Consider the following 24,341-nt stretch of genomic DNA (forward strand, 5'->3'; position numbering starts at 1 on the left):
GTAGAAGCAGCAAAAAACCCACATCATCGGTTGTAGCTGTGGTCAAATCAGTACATTCATACAAAATAAGGAGAAAATGAATGTTATTCTGTGAAAGCTCTAGTTAGAAAAATGTCTCTTATAAGAAGGAGCAGACTTAACAGTCTGCAGCAAAAACACAGAAGTGAAGAGCATTGTGACACTGTAAGGGACGTGAGGGATGTTGTCAAAATACCCTGTGTCCCTCTAAGGAGAAACAGGATTTACTCCATGATAATGCTCTTCTTCAGGAAATAGAATAACACCTGTAAATAGATAAACATCTAGGAGAGAACTGATCCAGGCACCAAAGTCTGAGTCAGAGTCAACCTTTTTATAACCATTTCTCTGCCTGCTGCAGAGGCTGGCAAAGCTCTGAGCTTTTGTGTACAGGACTATTCATGGCCAGTTTGTTTAAGCATAAATGGTACTTGTGATTTCTGGGCTTGTTCTTCCAGGTGGAGGGGATGTAGCAAGCTACAAGACGGAGGGAGGACTGGAAAGGCTATTTGTGCTGCAGGCTGAGGGGACCTGGGCGAAAGCCTGGGAAGTGGCTGCTGGTAGAGGGGTCACCCTCCAGCTCTTGTGCAAAGTGAGCTTTGGGAACATGAGACTGCAAAACAAAAAGCCATATGGGAGGACTAGCTATGGGCATTACTGCTTCACTTAACAGGTTCATTCCAAGAAATAGAACCAGTAACTGAAATACCAGCAGCAGTTAAATATCAAAACCAGCATGAGCTGAAAGATGAAATACTGTGCAGCAGTGCTTGCTGTGAGGGAACAAACTGCTACAAGTATCTTCATTTGTGCCTTGCCTTTCTTTTGCTGACATGTGTGACCGTTATGTCTTTTGACATATACTTTCTTGTTTGTCGTCTTTCTTTGAAGTTTCATGCAGGTTTTTTTAACACTGGGAACAGAATTGCTGCAGACAGAAAGGAGGCTCTGATAATCAGGCTGCTGTTTCAGAGGACAAACTCTTGAGCATCTCTTTGTAAGGACTTAGCAGGGTAGGCCTTGTAGCTGTAGTAGGAAACACCATTTGTTTCCTTAGTATTGTGATGGATGGTATCAACAGTGGGCTCCTCTAAACTAAGAAAACAGGTCTTTCTCATACTGCAATCATCAGAGCACTCCCAAGGTAGGACTCTGCTGCTTTAATTTAGACATCTGCAGGACAGACATCTCTAGCTCAGCTGGGCATATAGAGGCCTTTTATGGTCCATGGAGAGAAATAGGGAATGATTTGTCTTATTGTATAGTAAATGTCTAAAGTGCTATGCTAGTCATGCTGTAGAAATGCCTATGTCTCTCTAAGGACTATTAAGATGTTGTAGATAACTAGTTGAAGATCCTCGATTTTACTTGTCTGTAGGCAGGTGAGATGAGACCCTTTTCACAGCCCTCAAGTAAAATGGTGAGACAACTGTTCTGCAGACAGCATCGAAGCCACGTGTGCCCAGGGGTTGCCATCTCAACACTGCCCCTTCCCACAATGTCCTTTCCTGCGTGTTCTGTTTCAGCTTCCTTGCATGTCACCTCCTCTGGGCCTGCTGCCTGCATGTGGTGTGGCTTTCAGTCTCCTTGAGATTCCCTGTGTGTAAGAAAATTGCTCGCTGTCCCTTCAGGGCCTCTGTGTACCTGCTTTAACCTAATGATTTGTACACATATCTGAAGACCATGCATAGGGAGCCTCCATAGGATGTGATCCAGTTTCCAGGATTTGATTGTGGTCAGTATAAATCTATCTACCAGGTTTTTAATAAATTCTGATGACTGCACAGTACTTAGCTGAAACCTAAACCAAGCAGAAAAGGCCCTCTTCCTTCTCATGGACTAGCTTGAGGCTACTGTTTCCATCTCAGTCTCAAGGTGTTTCTCTTAAGTTTGTTTATAGAGGAGACAAGTGCTGAGGTTAGTTTTCTGTTCCTCTGTACCACACAGCCATTTCCCTTAATGAGAACAGGATTCAAACTGTTCCACAGTCAAAATGAAGACTCAAGATAGAAATTATGGGCCAGATTAAGTTCTAATTTGCATTAAATTCTGGATGAAGTGCCCCACCTTCTCTTTTCACTCATACTAGCTCCATTTCAGTGTGGCTTTAGGGTTTCCTCTGTCCTGCTTTTGTGTTGTGGATTTGTTCCTTGATTGCAATGTGATTTCAATAATACCCGTAATTGCACAAGTTCCAGTAGCTAACAACGTTAATTGAGGAGCTGGACAGATGGCTCAGGCATCTGATATTAAGCTTACTGTGCTGAAATTATGTAGCCCTCAGGGTTTGAAGTGTTACCATGGGAATGCACTTCCAAACTGCTGGAAGCATTACACAGTGACACTCCAGCAAGGGCTGCTGTGATACTAGCTTTTAAGAGATCAAAAGAGGCAAGAAAGGGTCAGTTTAAAAAAACCCTAGAGAAATACTGTGATATCTTGGCATATTCCAGTTAGCAGCTGTATAATCAACCAAAGGTTCTTTGCACATGCACTCCACTGAGAGCATCAAAATGATGATGAGCCTTTGTTTCTGGAATAAAGTAGAACTGTCATTTTATAACATCCATTGTAGATTTCAATTTGAAATAAAATCTTTCTGGTCTTGTGAACTCTCTGTTCATCTCTCTGGAAAGACTTCCCAGTGGCTTTCAGAAGAAGATGGTTTGTTAGCTAAGATTGAGCTGCTATTCCAGTAAGATACATAATTGTTCAGATTTCTGTAGGTAACGGAACTGAGAAGTAGGAGAGATGGCTCAAGCATCTTGAAGTTTGCAGTGTTGAAATGATGTAGACACGGGCCTCAGAGCAGCATACAGCTCCTCCTACTTTGTATGATTTTGGGCAAGTCCTTTTATTTCTTCATAGCAGAATAATTGAAATTCAAGCCAGTACATTTTACCCTATGATTTGAGCAGGCTGAGGACATGCTAGCTACCGTGCTGACAGAAGGAATTCCTCACATGGTTACATTCAAGAGCATGTCCAGACAAGGGAGCAGAAGCTAAATGAGGGTCCCAAGCCCTTCTCCATTATGCTACACTGCCACAGCTGCTTCCATGGGGAAAACAAAGGATTTATGTGTTGTTGAGTGGCAAGTTTCAGAAGAGGGAATCACTGAAGTCTGTTCCTGCATGCTCTACCGCCTTTCCCTTCCACTTCTCACGTAAAGGACAATTTCTGCTCAGGGTACACCGAGCTGGGTGTCCCTTAATCCCCGTAAGGATGCTGTGTAGGCATAGTAAAGGTGGCAGCTGCTAATTTAGGAAAGGCACTTTGAGGCTCTGAAGATGTCTGTTATCAAGATCTGCAGTTATCTATTCATACTGATGCATCAAAGGGGTCTCATCCACTCTTTTCTCTGCTTTTGTTGGCTTTTTTTCCTTGTGTAGGTTTTCTGTGTTTTCATGGAGCTCTGTTGAAAGTTATCCAAGATGAATAGGTGTTTTTCTTTTGGTTACAGTAAGCTTTTGAGCCAGTCTGTAACTCATGTCTAAACTGCCTCCTTGTCTTTCCTTTAGATAATCTTATTGTGTGCAAATGTTGCCACTTAACCTTTCATACAATTTGTTCTGCAGAGGAAAAAATAATAAACATGGACCTAATGCTACTGATCAACTGGAAAACCTGCCAATGGCTTCAGCAGAAGGGTTTCTTGAGCAGAGAAATTATCTAATCTGATTCATGCCCATCACCATGGTAACTCTGCACTGCGTAGAAAATTACCTGTATCTGTAAAGGTGTTTGCACACACACTGGATTCTTCCCTCTTTTTTTTTTTTTGTTGCCCCTTTATTTGCTTTATCTACGGAATTCAGCATTTTTTCTCTGTCTTTGTGAAAGCTGTGTGAAATGGAAACCAGGCCTCTGTTTGCTTTGTTATGTAGACTAATTCCCTAGGGTAAATATATTTACCATTTATCATCTGTTCATATACATAATGCATATATGTAGCTGAGTTGACTAACAGATAAAAAGTTTTTCTTCTTTTCTTTTTAACCTTTCAGCTGAAAAGATGCATAAATATAAATCCCGTCTGCAGGTACAGCATCCTGAGTGCTGTGCATTTCCAAACCCCTCCAGCAGCTGTGCTTTATATTCCAGGTCACACAAAATTATTTTCCTTTACCAGATTACTGTGATGTATCACAAGAGTGCCTGGGTGTGATGTGCCATGTGAAATAGGCATCCAGCTCATGAGAAATGGGCATGACACAGCATCATTTCCAAATATTGTTGGGGTTTTTTTTTAGCAGAAATTTTGAAGTTCTGTTTTTCTGAACTGGAGTAGACTTGTGGAAAGGCTGCACTGCATGGCATGAGGTGTACTCTTGATCTCTCTGTTTCTGACAGTGGTTTTCAACAAGAATGGGCTGCCCATGAAGGTCACTGACTAATAAGCCTTTGTCTATTTGACTGACACACTTTGTTGATGAAAATACAAGCAACAGGTAGGGAAAAAGAGAAAAATACAGATAGTGTCTATTCCATTTTCTCCTAAAATGTGGTTTTATTGTTGTGCTTTATCTTGTATTTGGTATTTTTCCAGCATTGAGTGTATCTTTTAGAATCTGTACAGCTTATTTAGAGGGGAGCTGAGATACCCAGAAAATCTGTCTCTAGAATGTAATCTTCACAGTAATTGTCTGGTCATAGAAAAAGCCATGTTCTGTTGGTCTGCCTGCAACAGTGCCACATCTCTCACTTAGCCAATGCAATCCCTGTCGCTGGGATTTCAAAGAAGTGTTGTGACTGAGTGGCTTTAGGCAGGATGGGCAGCTGTGCTTGCCATTTTTTATTCTTCCTAAGTAGCAGTCCCTTTGCAGGACTTGTAGCTGGAAGGAAGTTTGGAAATTGTAAAATGAATCACGCTGGAGTAGAAAAGGAATATACAGTGCTTGAAAGCAGCAGCGCTTGAGGCAGGGGCCAGAATGTATGTGCTTCATTTTCACTGTGAAAAAAGGCCTTTGGTGGCCAAATGCATTTATGAATCAAGGTTGTAGACAAATCCTGACCCTCCTTAAATAAAGCAGTAATGATTTCTGACTTGTGAAATATGACCCAACGGCATGATCATTTTCATTGCGGTTTTGTACTGCTCATAAAATATTATCCCTCATTCTGAACCCTGAAAATTAGTCCTGGTGAAATGAACCAAAACCCCATCACTAGCTGTTCTGTCCTTTAGGCCATTTACAGCACCGTATTCTTCTATTCATTTTCTTTGAGAGCATTGTGTGTTGCTTTGAGAGCATTGTGTGTTGTGGATTTTTCAGAAGCCTCCTCCATTGCCATACACAAAAGTGCCCATGCTCCAGATCTTACACCTTGTCTGAAGAGCAGTTTGAGGCAAAAAGTAATTATACATAAAAGACAGTATTTATTCAACAGAACAACTCCTTGGTAAACTTTGAAGCTCATCCGCTTATTTTGTCTAACAGGCAAAACGTGTGATTAGACATAATGACATAGGTTGTTACAGGATAGTTATCAAAGATCTTCAAGAGTTTAAACTCCAGATGTCAAGTTTCTGTGAGTCTTTAAAAGCTCTTATGTGTTGACTTACTGATTTCAGCACCCACATTTGAAAGTCCCACCAGATGCCATCAGCATCTCTTAGTTGCAGGTGAAGATGCCTAGATACTTTTGAAAGTTATAAATTTATACCAAGAAACGTCTGCCATACACTGCCATCTTCACCCCTGTAAAACAGTGACCCTCCATTGACATTAACAGACTTGAACATGGTTGAAATGTAGCCTGAGTTTAACTCCTTGATAAAGTAGGCCATTTTGGTCATACACTTGTATTTAAAACATTTGAGCAGCCACACTGTGGTTATTTGCTTCAGTAGAATGAAGTAATAAGAGGAGATAGTTTTGTATTGTGTAACAGCATAAGTTCCATCTATACTCTACTGGCCTTTGGTCAAAGCTCTATATTTCTTAAAATCTCTTTCCTAGCAAATAACTAATGCATACCTGAGAGGGGATGAGGCATGGAAGTGCGTCAGATGCTGTATTCACCACCCCAATGAGGTAACTGCTACTCCTGACTCATCAGGTAGGGTATTAAAATTTACTGGAGCCAGCAGCGTAGGTCAGCCATGCCAACAAAGAAAGAAGGGAGCAGTTGGAAAAGTGGGGCTGAGAACTGGGACTCTGGAAGCTGTGTCATTGAATCACAGGTCTTTGGAACCTACTTCTGGCATAGCACAGCCTTAGTGTCACATTTTGCTCAAGGCTGTACGTAAAGCTCAACTGTTGTCCCAAATTCCATGATAAAAATCAGACAGCGGTCTTAACTGAAGTATAGAAAGACTGTATAACTGTCTCTGCCAGATGCCTAGTGAAAATGCTGTTCCAGGATGCAGAAAGCCAATTTCTTTGGTTTTCTCGGTATTACAGTGATAGAAATTATAATGCAGCTGGATCATTAACTTCAACAATGTCAGCATGTTCTCACCATTGCATTTACATTAATTAGTCTACATATTATTTAACAGCACACTTCTCTTAGATGAGTTCACTAATGTACTTTTTGGCTTCCACTATTTAGAGTACCTCTGCTTCCAAACTAAGCTATTAACTGCTAGAAAAGGTATGAAGATTTCTGGAAAGACACACCAATGCGTTCACATTTGAATAGGAGCACATAAAGACATTGAATGATAACGTCCCTGCAGAAATCTCTTGCTGCTTACTATGCAAGAGTCTTTGTTTCTACCTTGTGCAGGCAGGAAATAAAACAAAAAGTAGAATATCAAATCCAGAGGAGGAGTGAATGTTTATGGACCTGAGAAGTGAGATGAATGAATGGTTCCAGCCAGATTGTTTTGGCATAAATTCAGATACTGTTCACAGTCCAAAAAAGGAACAAAAAAATAGCTGAGTACAGATCCTTACAGCTGCCTGCTCTGCACTAAGCACTCAGGTTCCAAACAACTTCATTCGCTTCTTCTGCTGCATCTCTTCACGGCCAAACTTAGTCATGGAACTTGAGCTACACCATGTTTACCACAGGCTTAAAATACTGTATCTGTGGGGTCTTTATTTTAAATCTGTTTTCATAACTGTGAGAATTGAGAAGAGCCTCTTGGTGAGGAGATCACACATGGAATGTGATACTTTAGTTTTCACCTTACTTCTCTGCTGTCTTTAGCTGCAGAACTCCACCTGGTCCTGTGGGCTGGAAAAAAGATGCCTAAACTCCATTGTACTCTCAGTGGCTATGAAGTTGGTCTTGCAAATAACTTACAGTGCAACTAGAATAGAAAATGTGAAATGAGTCAGATAACTGAAGAATTTGGGGTCTTTGCAAGAAGTATATTGGGTTTGGGTTGTGAGGTTCCCATCCCACCCGCTACTTTCTTTTAAAAAGGAACAAAGAACTCCTGTGTTGTACATTGTGTGAGGTACATCTGACTGTAAAAAGGGGGAAATGTGCTATAAATTTAGAAGGAGAGTCCAAGGCAAAGAAATCTGAGAACCTCCATATCAGATTTATGGGGTAAGAAAAGGACAGACTTTTTAGTGAGGTAATTGTTTTTTGATTCACTAATATTTCTGTTTGTCAGCTCTCCTGTTAGGTAGGCAGCATTAGCATGGAGAGAACTAGCCTGTTCTGAAGGCTGATGCATGGTTCGATAGGATGAAATACAAAGGTTAATCTTGACATGAGCAGGATTGTCTTTTAAATATGAATCTAAAGCCTTACTCTTCTAATACCCTTTTAAAATAACTTGAGACAAGAGGCAGCTGCCTATAATGGATGAGATAGTAAAACCCAAGCTTAAATACAAGAGCCCAGATTTAATGTATGTTACTGGCAATGAGATTAAGCAGATTTAACTAGAATTCCATTTAGGGCTGAACGTGAAACCTGCTGATGTCATTTGTATGATCATGCTTTAGATAAAATAACTGCTAAGACCCCTTTACTCAGTGTGTTTTAGAAATCAGAGTTGCAAATAACTGATGCTTTGAATACAAGAAGCATGTAGACATGCTTTGAATGCAAGAAGCATGTAGACAAAGGGCCAAAAGTTCACTCATGAATGAATATCCATCAAATGTGGTGACTTTAGGTAATAAAAGAGTGAATGAAGCAAGAACTTAGGGCTTCCCCTACCCATGAAATTGAATGTGTATTCAATAAGAATCAAATTGAAGCTGTTGTATTGATTCACTTAGTCCTGTAGACTGTAATCTTTTGATATTGATATTTTTAACTGTAGCTATATTAGAGAATGCAGGCTGAGGACTGGGTGAATTGCACAGGTGCCAGATACAATGAAAATGTTCATTGCAGACTTACAGTGCCAACCATGAGCAAGTCATGAACATGACATTATCAATTCAGTAAGCACTTCAGATAGGACACACACACTTTAAGTCTTGATGATGCTTTGGGAGAAAAAAATATGTAAGTTGTAACACTGGTGAAAAACAACTGTCTGAATATTTAATTGCCTGATCTCATTCAAGGCTTGTGAGATGCAGGGACGATGGCATCTTTTTCTAAGCCAAATAACTCTGTTCTTGGTCTTGGGTTGTTATATACTTTCCCAGGACAAAAAGTGCAGGATGTTACCCACTAGTCATGATACCAGGTGCAAAATTAATTGACTCATTAACCTTAATCAGCTTGTTTTACTGTGAAGGTCTCATGCTCTGAAGATGATGGCACCATTAGCTTACAGTCATAAATAAGCATTTACCACCCACTGCTTCAGGGCAAACTTGCCTTCAGTAACACTTAGAGGAATGTACTCTAGAGGAAATGTACTTAGAGGAAACTTTAGTGGTTTATTTGAAGAACAGAAAACATGCAACCTCCTAGACACGCAGGTGCTGTTGAAGAGGTAACTCCATTTTCCCCAATATCTGCACACTGTAAACTGCAGTTTGTTCTGGTTCACCAGGAGAATATTAGTTTGCTATTATTGCCCAAATGTGGCACTTTTTCCTATTATCTACTGGAGTATATAAAGGGAACTGTTTTTTCTTGATTATTGTTATTATTATGTTATCAACAAATTTGAGAAATAAGTTGAATGATTCATGCTAATCTCAGTACTGCAATATTGAGTACTCTTACATTATAAATATTCTTTGAGTTCAGCTTCTGTTAGTAACATGTTCTCTAATATACAGCTGCTTTTTTTGGTTTTAGGTGGACATGTCTGTAGTTTTATTCTCCTTGGCAAGGAAAAAAACCAAGCACTGACACCAGGATATTCTGTAGTATAGGAAATGGGAGTAGATGAGATTTTCATGCAACCACAGGTATTATTTTTTTGGTAATAGTGAAAGAGATAATCCAAAAATACATTTGCTTACCAGTTAAAGGTCTGATCTAAGCTCATGTAGGCATATCTTAGCTCACCTAGGCTAGGGACTGACAAAAACTGTGCAAGTTAACCTGTCCAGAGCTTAGTTTCTTTCTCAGACTTGTAGCCTGCAATGTGATCTTGTGCTTGGTGTTATGTGTGCATACAGTTATTTGCTTCGCTAGCTCTAGTTCATCTCCACAAGCAACAATTTTAGACTCATTGCTGTATAATGTAGGAATATTTATGCAATTGTGGTTGTACAGGGTCTAATAAGAAGTGGCAGTTGGTTGCCTGGTTTGTTTTCTGTTGTGATGCCCAGAAATGTTGTCATAAGGAATTATATGCATTGCTTGATTGCTACCATTCATCTCAAAGCTCTTTATACTATTCTTAAGCAGAACATTCCTAAAATTGCAGGGATTAACAGGCCCCATAGCAACTCCCACAAAATAGGAATGAGGTGTAATGCTATCCAGTGCTCCTCCACCTGCAAGGTGCTTGGTGGGTGTAGCACAGGGACGGGAGGGAACTAGAAGGAAAGATGTGAGCATTTCCTGGGTAGCTGGAAGAGGCAGCACTAGGACAGAAAGCCTCTCAAGCTGAACCAATATTTGAGAGGCACAATAAACACACAAAGATTATTTTTGTCCCCTTCTCTTCCTTGGGCTGTCTTTTGTGCTTCAGATCTTGAGCACGTAATCTGGTGTGTGGGAGGCTGAGACTCCATGATTGAGCTGCCGATTTAAGTTATATATTACCCGTAAATGGGTATTTTCTGGGGCTTATTGTCTTCATTAAAAATCTCTCCGAGCTGAACATTTCTGTTAATCAGCTGGAAGCTGGCTGTTCATGCCTCTAAAAAAATCCACTTTTCTGAGGTTTAAGCTTTTTTTGAACCCTTTCAGAAGGAGGCTCCTTTCACATCTTTTAAAAGTGGAAACCACAAACAACGCTTTTAAGAGTTCCTTTGTTTTTTAAGTAGTCTAGATCAAGTCATGAGTGGTATTGTGGAAATCAACAACTTCTTAAAATTACCCAAACCCAGAGCTAGCTGAGATTGCCATAAAACCACTCATTATGTAATGATGGCCATAAAACAGCAATTACACTATTTCGTTCTGAGTTTTAATTATGTAATTACAATGACTATGTTGATTGAATTCATAGAATGTTTAATGGTGTTAAAGAAAATATTATGACATTTTAGCCAATGTTCTTCAGAAGTACTTTTAAATGACAGCAGAATTCACACTCTGTCCCTCCTTTTCCTTTTATGTTGTATGTTTCATAAATGGGGAAGGTTTTTTTGAGAGAAGCAGAGTTAAAGTGAACACTGGATCCAATTCCCGCATGTGGATCTTCCTGCAACTGCTAATTTCTGTCTTCTGCTTTAAGAAGAGCTTGGTGCTTTGCAGCATCATGCAGATGATGCAGAATAAGTACATTAAAACTTAATATGTAGTAGAGTCAAATTCCTGACAAGGAGGGAAAGCTTTAAGGCACTGAACAAAGTGTTGACATGGCTTCCTTTTGCTTAGGTTTGCAGTTCTGTTCATTTATGCTCAAGAAAGATGAGTTAAAATCAGAAAAGCAGCAGCAGCAGATTACTCATATAATTGGGAGAATGGAAAGTTGATCATGCAGGAGGAAGCTAGAGGCTTTCTCATTCATTCTCATGGAGTGAAGTCTGAATAGGAATATCACTGCTATATATAAATGAAAATGAAGGGAGAGAGGAGGGTAATAGCGATACAAGAATAAATATAGACACAACATTAATACTTTCAGACCGGTAGTTTAGAAGCAGGTTCCCTTTCACAACAGCACTGAGGAGCAGCAGCAGCCTTTCCATCAGAATAAGGGACTAAGGGAAAAGAGCCCAACTTCTCTTTAAGATCAGCTTCAGTACCCCTATGGAGAGGATTCATGGACACAGCGCTTGTGACAGAAGAGAGTTTGACCTTTTGATGCAGAATGACACCTTCAGCCTTGTGTTTTACTTTTTCCTCAGGATAGCAAAATATTTAAGCAAGTTCTAAAGTACTGCTAAAGTGAGGACTTCCCCGTACTGAACTGAGGTGCTACCATGATTTCCTGTCTACCCCAATCCATTTAATTCCCACACTCATAAACAACTCTGGGAGCCAGTGGTTCCCTGAACTTTTGAAGAGGGTGGGAGATGCTGAGGCTGAAGAGTGGGTCCCTGAATAGCCTGAGACCCGAGATTGGCGTCACTGCTTAATCCACAAAGGGACAAAGTACTTCCCCATACCCATGGCCTTGTAAAGGATACAGTGGTTACATCCATTACAGTGCATGTATCTTCTGCAAAGGATTCTACAAGTTTCAATACTTTTTAGGTGTGTTTTTCTGGTTTGGGGATTTTTTTAATTTTTTTTTTTTTTTTGGTGGGTCAAGACACGTCTGTCCCCATTAACTCCCCCGTGGGATACATCTATCCCCATTGATAATGGCAAGATGTTGTTAGCCCCAGTGGGAGAGGAGACAAACACTAAGCCCTGTTAAAAACCCTACTGATAAGATTCAGTAAGGCATTTGCGCTTAATGTGTTTATTGTTCTCTTTGTGACTCCAGTTGACAAAGTAATGAGGTGCTTCTGTCATCACACACATTGCTCAGCTACTCTCTTACTTAGCCGTTTTGATTCTTTAGTTAAGGTTCTGTATTATCTAATTCAGTCCAGTTGCTTTCAATTAGATTTCAATGTAGCACTGAACTGTGCAAGACCACTTTAAGGACCACATGGATGCTGCCTTTTTCTGAGTGTTCCTACTAGAAAATAAGATTTTCATCCACAGTGAGTTTGTTTAAATAAACTTTACTGCACTTGCTTTTTATCTGAAAATAAGGTAGGTCATCTGAAATTACTTTTAGTGATACAAAATGAATATCCATAGTTCACAAAGGCATTCGATAGAGCATGCGTAACTAAATGCTAGCACAGAATTTCATTCCTTGGAGATCAATGAATAGGTCTTGGCTGCATTAAGGGCAAATTTTATGCTTAATGTAAATTACTGCATCTTCTAAATCACTTGGTATTAACATGCTGATCTCCTTGGGACAGGAGCTGTCACTTGCTATACTCTTGGACAATGACTGTTGTGCTGGGGTTGTAACTGGATTGAAATTTCTAGGTGTTACTATGAGATCTGAATGTAAAATTGCAATCAGAAAAGCTTGGTGGCTTTTCTCCCCTCATAATTTATCATTGCTCAACAACATTTTCCTCTAGCATTTCAGCCTTTCCCATTTTACAAATATTTATGTTTTTTCTGAGCTTTAATGGAGGTAAAACTGCCACCAAAAAAAAAAAATAATTGCACGCATTTCTGTAACAGCTACAAGCCAGAAAGCTTTTACTTTGTTCCAGAATAAGAACTCAAATTAATATACAGTATAAGCTCCTTCCCAGCTTAGTGAAGTCTTCTGAGTCAGTCATAGCTCCTCTGTTAGTGGCATGCAGTACCTTTATAAAAGTACTTGACTATTGCCTGTCCAAAGCAAGAAGTCTTAACCTGCAACTCTTCATTATTGTCAGCAGCATTTCACATGAACATCACTAAGAAAACTTACAGGACCAATGTTAAGAGTCTTCAGCTATACCAAAAATTATAGTGCCTGACTCCAAAGTAGCCTTGATGCTACTTGAAGGCAAAATTTGAAATAATAAACAGAAGATTTTTTTTCTTTCTTGTGCTGATAGTCAAATCCAAAAATCTCCCTGTCTCCAAGTTAATTACATGTGTGTACAGGTATCTGTCAACTGAGGAGACAACTAAAGCAGCTGAAAATGGATAAAGGCAGCAGTCCTTAGTAGTACATCTGGTAGCTTTAAGAGCACTTGACCTTACCTCAAGCCAAGCTGGGTGTTCCCAAGCACAAGCTGTCAAGTCTCTGATTCACTTCAGGCATACGCATTCCTTTACTTCACTGAAGCAAAGCAAGGAGTGAGGCAGGAGGACGTTCAGAGAGGTTGACTGATAATGCTGTCACATGCCTCGTAACTGGGGAAAGCGTACGACATGTTAGTTCATTTAGAGGTGTGCTGTTTCTTTCATTGTGCATCATGATGAATTTGGGAAGGATTTGTTTCACTCTTTTGTAACATGCAGAGACATTACATCATTCATTCTCTGTGTAGGATACCTCTTGTGGGTTTTTTTAAGTGTAAAAATGCTTGCAATTAGAGAATTCTCCTAAGCTGTAAGGTGCAGTTCTTGCATGAAGATTTTCAGCAGTTTATTGTATTGTTCCATCTTTATGGAAGATTATAGAGTATTTTTATGAATGGGAACATTACAAGTCCATAAAATTTCAACCTTATTCCAGAAGATAATGCTCTTATTAGTCAGCAAGGCTGACCAGAGCAGAATACTAGACACGGCGTAATGAAAACTGGATTCAATCCCCGGCTCTGCCCTTGGTCGTCTATCTAGGTCATGGTAGGCAAATCAGTCAGAAGTCCCAATCCCCCCATTTTAAAATGAATGTTACATCTTTGACTTTCAGTCATTCTGAGATTTGCAAATGTAAAGGACTGTATTAAAAGTGGATGGCATATTATTGGACTCAGAATTCCCATTAAAGCTTGTCAGTTTTAATGAGGAGTTGCAGTATGATCTTAGTAAAATTGATAAAGGACAGGTCCTTTAAAATAATTGTAAATGGGAAACAATTATTAATTGATGACCCCTTTTGGAAACGTGAGCACTAGTCTTTCTGTGCTGTAGTTTTTCATTCTTTTAAAAAATTAAAACTCCTTTCCTTCTGCCTTTTGTGTTCTGATTCCAAGATATTCATCAGAGTGACTGTCTTTACCCTGTATTACAAAAGCACTTGGCATAGAGAGAAGCCCTCCCTGCAAAACAGTTTTGGAGAAGTTGTATTCTTAGCTCAAATAAAAGGAATCATTTAATTTGTGGGGCAGGTGAGAAAGGATTGAGGTGCGTGCGGCTCACAATGCAAAGGACCGTTTCGTTTCCCCGGAGAACCTGCTGCCTGAGTAGATACTTTTAAAATCCTCAGTGTGAATTTGACCACATTATCTAAGAGCAACTACAGGTTGCTATCAACTCACCTTTCTAGTTCACTGATTGCAGTCAAACAGTCCCACTCTGTTCCCGTACTACGCGCTGTGCCTTTGAAATTGTTATATAACACTTTCCAAAATGGTGCAAAGGGTGTGTAACAGCTCAAAGTCACATTCCTGGGGATTTGAATCTACCAGTGAAACATTCCTCTTATGGAAAGCAGTAGTGTTTAAAGCCCTAGAAAGTTCTGCCCTTGCCCAGAACAGCCTGTTACGTGAACCACAGCTTGCTCCAGGACAAGGTGATAGCCTAACTATCCCTCCCTGTGACAGCAGGGAGTCAAGCAGTGGGCAAGCTGTATTTTTAATGATGATGTGTTATTTGACAAGGAGCTACTGATATTGCCTCAATATTAACATCACTTTGAGGGGTGTCCAGCTGTAGGTACCTACCACAGCACTGGAATTTGCCTGAAAGATGTGCAATAGAGTAAGTTCCTCAGAAAGCCAGTTGAGCTGATTACTGTAATCTTGACCATAAAGACCTGTCTGGTTTCAGTGGAAGCATGCTCAGTGTCCTTGATCATCCTGAGTTTCTACAACTGTAAGGTAATCGGAAGCATCTACCAATGGGGAGGAAATTAATGTAATAAATCGGTGATTATAACAGAGTTGACAGACTTGTTAAAGTAAACCATGACATCTTCTTCCCGTTCTGCTGACCTGGCAAGGAGCTGTGTCCTCATATTCCAGGTTTTCTCCTACCTCTTGTTTGGATGTCTGTGTGTTTTCTGCTCATGGATTTATATTTTTCTGGCCATGTTGGAATGACAAGACAGTGACATCTGGTGACCGGTTATGTGTATTCATTTTATTTTTGATACTTCACCCTAAAGCAGTTACCCCAGGTTCTGGTAATTAGTGTGGAAAAAATCTATTGATAAACAGATCAATTGCTTTCAAAAAGAAAGACCTCAGCAGGTCTAAGGTGCCTATAAGTATCGAAATTTTAGCCTAGGGTGATGGAGACCTAACTATTAAGGGATTGCTTATTCACATAGCCATTTGTCTGCCCCTTGCCACCAAGCTGTTTAGAGTAGTGTTGTCCCCATGGATAGGGTGCTGTGTCACCTCCATCTTCTGCGTGTTTGCCCGGGGCTCTTGACTGACCAGAGGTACAGGGTTGTGTGTTATTTTTAGACTTGGAGGAAGCAATCATTGAAATAGGTTGCTGACTTCCCTATATACGTCTTCAAAAAAACGAAGCAAAAAGCTCCAACTCCTCAACCTAATCTGCTGTCACAGCTTTGGCTTTTTTTTTTTCCCCTCTAAGTGGGCTGTCAGCAGGGCTCCCGCTAATAGCCTGATGTCTCAGCATGCTACACTTTTTGGACCTATTAATTTCATAAACAGAAACATCAGTTCTCCTCCCTTCAGGCTTTAAAGGGCATGTTTATACTCAGTTTCTATCAGTGCAATGCTGTGACTGCTCAAGCTGTATGTCTGGTACATCCCACCACTGCCTTAGCTCTCAAGTGCTCCTGTGGTTGTTCTGATGCTCTTGAAAAGCAGGTTGAATTTATCCAGAGGTTCACGAAGAAGAAAGAAATCAAGAGCAATAAAGTGCAGAGCTGCCCCTTTAATCAAATGACTTTCCTGCATTGTTGTGTAAGGAGCTGAGGATAAATGGCACTTCATTGTGCCACTGCTACCATTGCTCTCCATTCAGATAAACAAGGCTGCTGTTCTGGGCTTTGATGTGACCCCAGGTGTTACTATCTTTCCCTCCATTTCTTTGGCTCCTTTGCCTGCAGTGGAGGGAGAGGGGAGGCACTGAATGCAAGGAAGGGCAGGGGCAGAGCAGGAGGCCCATGGCCTCCTCTTCCTCAGGGAAAGGAACCAAATACCCTGTGGTTTTCCCTCAAATCATCACCAGAGCTGCCCTGGGGCAGTGCTGCTCCTCAAGGCAAACTTGTTTCACTACTCCTGATGAAGTGAGAATTTGCTTTCACAGAAACATGTTTAAAATCTTCATCTTACTTGTAGATTACCTTTTATACTTTTGTAAAGCTTTAAGAAAGTATTTTTTCTTTTTGAGATCCAGTATTTTTCTGATTTTGAATAGAGGGGAAATCCTGCCTTTAGAGAGATTTTCAGTTAGATGACAATTTAGGAATACAAGTACAAGAGAAGGGAAATTAGTTCCATAATCAGGTTATAAACAAAGGCTACATGATTCCTCTGTGCTACGAGTTTGCAGAAAGAAGCAGACTACTTGGGTGTGCTCTGGGAAACAGAAAAATGAGTTATCTTGGTGCTTAAAAACCAAACCAACCAACATGATCATTTAGGTGCGTACACTAGCAAAATCAAGTTAGAGCAAATGTTGTGCCCCAAAGAACTGGTTGGTACCAGAATTCAGGGATGCCAAGGACCACTGTACAAAGTAGGCAACTCAGGTATTTAAGGCAACAAACTTTTCATCCTTCTCCCTTAGCTCACTCAGTAATGCAGCCATTCTCATTACTTCTTTCATAAATGTAGTTCTTACAAAAAGCTGTTGAGCAGGGAGGAAAAGGTGTCTCTATCTCAATGAGACCTGTGGCATCACAGTGTGGAGAAGCTGTGATGCTCCATCCCCTTCAACTCCTGTTTCAGGCCTTTTCTCTCATGTGACAGAGGTGGCTCTGCTGCCACAGTCACACTGAAGTTCAGTCACTCTGTACATGGCTGGGTTAAACCCTCTAGATGCTGCTCTGCAGAGGATCTCAGGTAGAGTCCTCACACAGCCACAGCTCTCTGGCTCCTGCTTGAGCCTCTAGGTTTTTGCCCAGAGCAGCACCATGGGCCAGTGGCCCTGGGGACCCAACAGGTGCTGCAGGATGGATCCTGAACTCCTCCAGGCCAGGACCACCTCTTTAGCACACACACAAATAAGCCATCTCCTTTGTCTGCTCTCAAAGCTCAGCCAGGCTGGTAGCACAGGTCTCCAACATTTCCTTCATGCTACACCTGCCCTCTTCTGCCATTTCATCATATTGTCTGGAAATAAATTCAAATCATCATAGATTACTGATTTGTTCTATTACTATCTCCAGTGAGGTGAATAAAACGCTACAAAATTTATTAAGTCTAATTTCTTTGCATATTGGTTCTTTCTATATTCCCAGCTCCTGCAGGGTTTACTCGATATGCAAATTATGTTTGATCCATTTTTGGAAGTAAGTTTTAATTATTAATATTGTAATAGAATAATTTTTGGAGTTGTTGAAGATGTTTTAAGTAGATGTCATTTTATGAACAGTATTGGGTATAAGTAAAAGCCATTATTGTCATCTCCTGACCTAGTGGGAATAACCTGGCAAGTATTACTGTTCCAAAGCCTTTTTTTCAATCTTTCTTTTTTATTGCCATCATCTGAGCAAAGATGGATTTTTCCATAATACGATTATAAAACATTCATAAACAATGTTTTCCTTATTGTAAGTGGTATGCTTTAAATTACTTTTAAAGCATCTGAAAGTAATTTATCCCAGAGCTGTATGGTGTCACTTGAGAAAAGAAGCTCAAAATTGCTTTTGAATTTGCTATGATTTCAGTACCACTTGTAATGGCAGCTGAAGTTGCTGTTTAGAAAAACATCCCAAAGCATCCTAGGTACAACACGTATGTGTATGTAGTTGTGTGCATGTAATTTTCTCAACCTCCTCAGTATTTTAAAGCTTCGCTTCCTCATTCAGGTGTCTGATTCCCTTGACCTTGTGAGCATTATTGTTCTGCATTCCAAAATTGACCATTTCAGCTGCAATTAAACATTTTAATTTGTTCTGTATGTTATTTTGCAGTGGCTAATGCTATAAAGCCACATTAGACAAACTCAATGCATGTTCACAGAAACTAATTATTCCTAATGATTTCCCGTTCAAATATATATTCCTTTATATAAATGAAATAGAAAGCTCACTCTTTGCCCTGGAAAAAATGTCTGTATGTTTACATAGGTATTAACCTACAATCTTATAGTTCTGAATTATACAAAAATATATTTCTATTGTGGTTGCCTTGTTACTATAGGAAATGATCTGGTTTTCCTTGTGGCCAGAAGGAAATACGTTGGCTGTCTTCAATAGGTTTCTATGCTTAAATCTCTACTATGCATAATGTGCGTATCCATGACTCCAGGTAGATGTTACCTTTAAGCTCATGAAGTGCTGCACATGTTGGGAGAAAGATTTCTTTTACATCAGGAAACTATAAAATATTATGAGTGTGGATATGTTAAAATAAAGATCATATTATTTACACAGTGATAATTTTTTTTTTCTGGCAATATAAGGCCAGAATTCAGTCCACATTCGATAATCACTGAAATCCTCATCCAAGCCTGTGCCACTTCTTTAGTGTTCATCTGTTTAAAGAAATTCTTGATTTTGTCTGTTTCTGTTAATATAATGAATATTCTTTGTATTATGTTTACTCTAGCTTTTATTTATTTAAGAGTACAGTTCAGTATTAATGGGCAGTCAGCCTCATCCAGACTTCTCCAATGTCATTACACATCCAAGGGGTGAGAAACGGCACACCTCAGATCCATGAGGTGCCACACTAGCAAAGTCACTCGCTCTTTCTAGACAAGGTTAGCATTTTAGGAACTATTAGTAGGGAATCAGAGACTCCCAGCTTTGAACTGTCTTTGCCAGTGAACACCCCATTCTCTCATTTCAGCTCTTCTCAAAGTATCAGAAGGTGCAGTGGGATGGCCATAGCTGAACTGCATTAGGGAAAAGCTGCAGGACGGCTTAGGGTCTTTTCAGCATTTATATGCTTTATTTCTTCACTTTTTGTACATATAGGAGAAGAACTGGTTTTACTGGAGAACTAGTCACGTATTTGTCCAGGTCAGGTTTAAGTGAATCAATATTGTTGCAGTGTGTTACAGAAGATAATGTTAAAATGAGGCATTTATCCATGGGTCATGGCCTCCTTAAGTAGCCTTGAGGATCTCAGATTTCACTTATGGTCTTGTCATTAAAATATGTATATTTTGGTATATTAAGATGAGAAACCAATCTGGCCTCAATCTTACGGCAGCTCAATTTGCTCCTCTACACTGTATTATGAGGAGAGGCTATTAACAACCTTTCTGAAGTGCTTTTGAGATCCCTTGTTGATAAACGTTACACAGCAGCTTGGAGTCCTGATTTCTTTCAGTGAGAGGTCTTGATTTTAGGAAATGGTTACTGATGTACCGCTTGATATTTTTATTTTCAGCTGATATTCCTCTCAATTATAAATAGTTCCATAAACTCCATGATGAAATTTTGCAGACAGTTATTAATCACTGATTGCTGGGTTTATGTTATTTGCTGTTATTTTGTTAGCGACAAAAGAACTTGGTCAAGTTTAATTGTGTATTCTTTCTCAATATGGCATTATACGACATACGGATAGAAATTGCAGGTGATTTTTACAGCTGTTTAAGGACACAAACTGTTTTACCGGCTGGTTTGGGGGCTACAGAAAATTTTGAATCCCACAAAATAATTAGGCAGCTTTTGGGAGGAGTTAAAATACTCAAGTAAAGAACTAAAATCTCTCGTACTTTCATGTAAAGGAACAAAAACTTTTATATAATGATGGCTTTGCTGTCAAAAAAGTGACAGAAGATTTCAAATGAGGGATAGTGAGGGAGGGAAAAGCTTGTCTAGAGGAAGGTACTTGAGAACAGTGAAGATGAAAAAAATGATTGTATAAAGATGAAAGATGTTAAAAAACCTGCCCAGCATTCAATAACTAAAGGTGACAGTAAGTCAGGAAGCTTAGTATCTAAGACGTTATTTAATACCATTTTGATGAAGTGGGGTTACATAGTGAGAGAGCTGCTGCCTCCTCTGCAAAGTGTTCTGCAAAACAGTAGTTAAAAAACCCTATCTTCTTGGTTGGATAGTCTTTTATTAGATCTTGTGTTATGTAAATGTGAGAGCAAATCTCTAAGCATGGAATGTCTTGCAAAATAAAGGCTTGAGAAGGCAGAGTAATAGCAATAAACTTTGTGTCTTTCCTCAGCAGTAGAGACCTTGACAGCAGAGCTTGTGCTTCCCTACAAGAGGGAACACAACTCATTTGGATAGCCTTTCTTTGTAGTGCTCAGCCTCACATGCATCCCTGGGGAAATGTAAAGGGAGGGACTCAGCAAAACCAAAGGGTTCATTAATGTGAATTCCCAGCAAGAGGAAATATATGTCCTTGGGGAAAAAAACAAAAAAGAGGCTGCGGATGTGCTGCGGTGGTAACTGATGCAGAGAAACAACAGGATCAGCTCTGATTTCATGCTGGGAAAGATGCCGATATGAAAAATTTGCTGTGATCGCAGAATGAAGCCTCTGCAAAGTGCTTGATTTTCACAGACAGCATCATCCCTAATGACAGAGCAATCTTGTTTAACCTTTCCATCCTCTAACAACCTCACTCCATTCTTGTTAGCTAACCGTACCAACAGGTACAATCTGTTTCTCAGAAGTTAGCAGAAAGCTGATGGCGTAAAAAAATTAAGCTTTTAAAAGTTTCCAAGTCTACTGTATTTTTTTTTTTTTCTGTTCTCACCTGTAACAGGAGATACAGTTGCTACTGAAATCAGTAGGCACTGTGAAAAAAACAAATGTCCAAATGAAGATGACAGTGAGTATTTAGAAATATGAATGGACAGATGGTGAAACCCAGCAGAAACATCTACACACCTGTAAACAAAGGCAGTACATTTTAGTGGTGCTATGGGAATGATCACCAGTCCTTTTGAGAATATTTCAGCCTGATTAGCAAACAAAAAGGGCAACCTTTTATTGAGGTCTCAGTTCAGCAAAACTATTACAGGGTATCTTAACTGCAGTGTTAGTGTAGGTTTGTATTCAAATCTTAATGCCCCGATCTTTTCTATTTGTAAAGAAGTTCTCACATCTGTCTTATATGGTACTTTAAACCTGGACTCACGAGGATAGAGGCTGCCATGAATCTTAATTCCTCTGGGAATAGAAGCCTGCCCAGTCTCTCATGAGGAATTGAAATCAGTCATTCAGGTCCAGACAGTGACTTGTGTCTTCCCCCTCATGAGGACATAACTACTTTTCCTATGACAGACTGGGAAACGGATACTGCCTGAGGCACACTGCTCTTCTGCTTGAAGCGTAGCAATGTCTCCAAGAAAGAGTGAAGCAAGCAGAGATGAAATGTTGACTTGTGAGTTATTGTAATGTAGCTGCTTACCAACACAGCACTGACCAGGGTGAGACCTTTGTGCTGACCGTGTTAACACTTCAGTGAACACAGTCTGATGTTCGCTTAAGGACTGTGCTGAAAATGAGGTGCTCGGATCCAAAGCAGGATTCAGGCTGATTTAAGATGGATTATCTCTATTAGTCCCAGTTTCAAACTGTGCAGAAATATCAGTGATATATATACTTCCATCCCTGTAACTCAATATACTGTAAGACTTTGCAGTATGAAGATGTGAAATATTCAAAGACTTCATGTCTTCTCCTTCTATGGTTCTATGGTTCTTGTTGTGATAGGGGAAAAAAGTTACTCAGGTTACTTCCAAAGTTGAAGGATTTGTCAGAAGATCATTTATCTGGTTTGAGTACAGTCTCAGACTCCGGTGCAAAGAGATAGACACAATATATTTTATGTTCTTTGGAGTCACCCATTTAACCTTCTGCCTCACAGAAATGGGATGGGTATTTGAGAATGAACCTGTTGACAGTGTCAACCCAAGTGTCAGCCCATAGATTTTCTAAGAAATTTCTTGGGACTCCTGATTTCTGGCAGGAGAAATCCTATCCTCAACCACAAGCTATCTCTTTTTTTTATAAGCTTATAGAATTTGGAGTGAGTTTTCCATTGCATTATATAAGCCAAACTTAACTCTAAATATTTATAAGCATATTGGTGCCTCTTTTCTTTCTCCTCAGCTGTGTCCACCCAGGCTTATTGTTAATTAGCATCTTTCTGGTTTGTTCACCCAAAGGGCTTAAAACAATTACTGCAGTTGGAAAGACCTGGTAATACTGTGTGGCTGGTACTGACTGGAAATGGTGTCTGAGGAAACAGAGCCTGGCTGGTGCCATGTAGAACCTGCTGCTTGGGCATTGCAAATGCTGCAGCATTTCCTTCTCTTTCCCTCACTGCTCCCTGAGGAGAGGTTATTTTCCTTGCTGTTGTTTAAAAACACACATTATTGCTAGCCAAATGCATGATCTGGAAATGTCAAATAGGAACTAATTTAAAAACAGAAAAACAGACTGCAGAAAGTTTTGGGCTTAAAGCAAAAAGTGGCGTTGGCTGAATTTGGAAGGCAGAGGAAAAGCAATTAACAGAAGTGTATTTGAAGGAACATACAAAGGGAGACATAAAAACTTATATAACAGGTTTTGTTTTGGCAAGAAAAAATAGAACAGAATATGGAAGGAATGATGGAAGTGGATAATAATGGTTTGAATGTTTTAAACAGGTTAGGGTTTGTAATATTTTCCACTTAAAATGACTGCAGATTTCCTGTGTTGTTATTCAAAGGTTTGGAAGTCTTTTTTTCTTCAACCAGGAAAGACAGTAATAGATGTAGGTCAACCTGCTGGATAGTTGGTTGAATGACAAAACTTAACCCAGCAGGGCAGTAAAATATTTCTGAATTATCTTCTTCCTCTCTCTCTGCAGTGCTGCACTGCTCTTTGGAGATGTTGATGGTTATGGGTTTTCCCTCCCAATTTTACTTCCACCCAGAAAGTGCCATTCCTGTAGTTCCATTAATAGTGATTGCAATCCTGTTCCAGTACAATAACATATACTGATCTATGGAATTACAACAGAGATCGTTTTTCATGCTCAGTATAGCAGTTACCAGCAATTTGGATCATGCGTTGGTAGCTATAAAGGGCTCTATCCAGTTAAAGAAGTGTGGAAGCTAAGTTGAAGGCATTTGCTATTGCAAAAATCACTTCATTAGATTGTTTCATAGACATTTTATTCTGGTATAAATCCACTTGACTTTACTATCATCCTCTCTTGACTTTACTGTCATCCTCAACAATTCTAAGTCATTGATGGCGTATGTGGCCATAACTTGCCCCATAATGTCAATCCAGACAGGTAATACTTAGTCATCACACTTAAATCTTTTTTTCTAGAGGGATGTTTATGAGCATGGGTGTACAACTCAGCCTGTTAATGTGGATTGCATTTCTCCATGTCCTTGTTCTGTCTAAACTATCATAAAAGTGTAAAATGTTGGCAGAGAGAGCTATAATTAGTGATCATATTTTTGGCATTCTGGTGCTCTATCCAACTGTCTGTGGGATTCAGTATAGTACTTTGGTTTTGCCACTATTCAGCACAGTTTTAACCTGACTTGCTCTTGGTGAAAGGCCAGATGCAGTGCAATCAGTCTGGCAACCCTGGGAAAAATGGAAAGCTGATAAAAAGCCTAAACCAAGTAAAGAATCCATCTTGAATGAAACAAACCCAACTCCGTATGCTTTATAAGTTACATGGAATTAATTCATATTGTCAGCATTAAATAGCCTTCTCCTAGGTTTGGCATGAGTCAAAGCATGTACTCTGTAAAATAGGAAATATCTCTGCATCCATTGCAGTGAGCAGCTCAGCCCATGGAGGTAGTACCACTAAAGGACTCTCTGTGGAACAAGTAATACGTTGCTTTTTCTGGTGACTCCAGGAATCTCTTACTGACAGTCTCCAGTTCTGTACCACTGCACCTATTCATAAATGGACTTTGAAAAGCCAAACAGTAGCAAGGTATTGTTTTTGTCTGTACATGCACCCAAAATAAAATCACTTTATTGATAATCAGTAATATACAGGCTGCCCCTTGGAGTATGTTTATATTAATGTCAGCATGAGAAAAAGCACCCAATAAACCAGAATCTA

The 24,341-nt window shown here is 39.7% G+C and overlaps 1 long non-coding RNA gene across 1 annotated transcript in view; it reads left to right on the top strand.

Annotated features, from left to right (window-relative positions):
• The first annotated feature begins 14,162 nt into the window (after positions 1-14,162).
• Positions 14,163-24,341, top strand: part of LOC133275880 (uncharacterized) — a 61,527-nt gene continuing 51,348 nt past the window's right edge. Inside the window, exon 1 of the long non-coding RNA XR_009745718.1 lies at positions 14,163-14,303. This is a non-coding gene — a long non-coding RNA (uncharacterized LOC133275880). The remainder of the gene's footprint in view (positions 14,304-24,341) is intronic.

This window comes from Pezoporus flaviventris, unplaced genomic scaffold (assembly GCF_033815535.1).
Source record: "Pezoporus flaviventris isolate CSIRO_AGI_PZ_B2104156 unplaced genomic scaffold, CSIRO_AGI_Pfla_v1 ptg000041l, whole genome shotgun sequence".
NCBI classification, from domain to species: domain Eukaryota; kingdom Metazoa; phylum Chordata; class Aves; order Psittaciformes; family Psittacidae; genus Pezoporus; species Pezoporus flaviventris.